Raw genomic sequence first — 2,500 nt, forward strand, 5'->3', positions numbered from 1 at the left:
ATGATGATATTAGTGCGCATAATTTGAAAACTAGGGTTTGCCACAATATCAGTTAAATTTATAGATGACACGAGTAGCATTATCGAGATTTTCTATTTTCATTTTTTTAAATCGAGTGGTGAACGAAAAGTTATGGGCTTCAGAAGAACTGCATGACCAAAATACGAGTAAGTTATGGATTCGAATAAATTTAGAAGCACTAGAGGTCTAGTGGTAGAATAGTACCCTGCCACGGTACAGACCCGAGTTTTATTCTCGGTTGGGGCATCCCGAAGATTAGCTATGATGATATTAGTGCGCATAATTTGAAAACTAGGGTTTACCACAATATCAGTTAAATTTATAGATAACACGAGTAGCACTATCGAGATTTTCTGTTTTCATTTTTTTAAATCGAGAGGTGAACGAAAAGTTAAGGGCTTCAGAAGAACTGCATGACCAAAATACGAGTATGTTATGGATTCGAATAAATTTAGAAGCACCAGTGGTCTAGTGGTAGAATAGTACCCTGCCACGGTACAGACCCGAGTTTTATTCTCGGCTAGTGCATCCCGAAGATTAGCTATGATGATATTAGTGCGCATAATTTGAAAACTAGGGTTTGCCACAATATAAGTTAAATTTATAGATGACACGAGTAGCATTATCGAGATTTTCTGTTTTCATTTTTTTAAATCGAGTGGTGAACGAAAAGTTAAGACTTCAGAGGTACTGCATGACCAAAATACGAGTAAGTTATGGATTCGAATAAATTTAGAAGCACCAGTGGTCTAGTGGTAGAATAGTACCCTGCCACGGTACAGACCCGAGTTTTATTCTCGGCTGGTGCATCCCGAAGATTAGCTATGATGATATTAGTGCGCTTAATTTGAAAACTAGGGTTTGCCACAATATCAGTTAAATTTATAGATGACACGAGTAGCATTATCGAGATTTTCTATTTTCATTTTTTTAAATCGAGTGGTGAACGAAAAGTTAAGGGCTTCAGAAGAACTGCATGACCAAAATACGAGTAAGTTATGGATTCGAATAAATTTAGAAGCACTAGAGGTCTAGTGGTAGAATAGTACCCTGCCACGGTACAGACCCGAGTTTTATTCTCGGTTGGGGCATCCCGAAGATTAGCTATGATGATATTAGTGCGCATAATTTGAAAACTAGGGTTTACCACAATATCAGTTAAATTTATAGATAACACGAGTAGCACTATCGAGATTTTCTGTTTTCATTTTTTTAAATCGAGAGGTGAACGAAAAGTTAAGGGCTTCAGAAGAACTGCATGACCAAAATACGAGTAAGTTATGGATATGAATAAATTTAGAAGCACAAGTGGTCTAGTGGTAGAATAGTACCCTACCACGGTACAGACCTAGAGTTCGATTCTCGGCTGGTGCATCCCGGAGATTAGCTATGATGATATTAGTGCGCATAATTTGAAAACTAGGGTTTGCCACAATATCAGTTAAATTTATAGATGACACGAGTAGCATTATCGAGATTTTCTATTTTCATTTTTTTAAATCGAGTGGTGAACGAAAAGTTATGGGCTTCAGAAGAACTGCATGACCAAAATACGAGTAAGTTATGGATTCGAATAAATTTAGAAGCACTAGAGGTCTAGTGGTAGAATAGTACCCTGCCACGGTACAGACCCGAGTTTTATTCTCGGCTGGTGCATCCCGAAGATTAGCTATGATGATATTAGTGCGCATAATTTGAAAACTAGGGTTTGCCACAATATCAGTTAAATTTATAGATGACACGAGTAATACTATCGAGATTTTCTGTTTTCATTTTTTTAAATCGAGAGGTGAACGAAAAGTTAAGGGCTTCAGAAGAACTGCATGACCAAAATACGAGTAAGTTATTGATATGACTAAATTTAGAAGCACCAGTGATCTAGTGGTAGAATAGTACCCTGCCACGGTACAGACCCGAGTTTTATTCTCGGCTGGTGCATCCCGAAGATTAGCTATGATGATATTAGTGCGCATAATTTGAAAACTAGGGTTTGCCACAATATCAGTTAAATTTATAGATGACACGAGTAGCACTATCGAGATTTTCTGTTTTCATTTTTTTAAATCGAGAGGTGAACGAAAAGTTAAGGGCTTCAGAAGAACTGCATGACCAAAATACGAGTATGTTATGGATTCGAATAAATTTAGAAGCACCAGTGGTCTAGTGGTAGAATAGTACCCTGCCACGGTACAGACCCGAGTTTTATTCTCGGCTGGTGCATCCCGAAGATTAGCTATGATGATATTAGTGCGCTTAATTTGAAAACTAGGGTTTGCCACAATATCAGTTAAATTTATAGATGACACGAGTAGCACTATCGAGATTTTCTGTTTTCATTTTTTTAAATCGAGTGGTGAACGAAAAGTTAAGGGCTTCAGAAGAACTGCATGACCAAAATACGAGTAAGTTATGGATTCGAATAAATTTAGAAGCACTAGAGGTCTAGTGGTAGAATAGTACCCTGCCACGGTACAGACCC

This window comes from Cucurbita pepo, chromosome 16 (assembly GCF_057944985.1).
Source record: "Cucurbita pepo subsp. pepo isolate OVF chromosome 16, ASM5794498v1, whole genome shotgun sequence".
NCBI classification, from domain to species: Eukaryota; Viridiplantae; Streptophyta; class Magnoliopsida; order Cucurbitales; family Cucurbitaceae; genus Cucurbita; species Cucurbita pepo.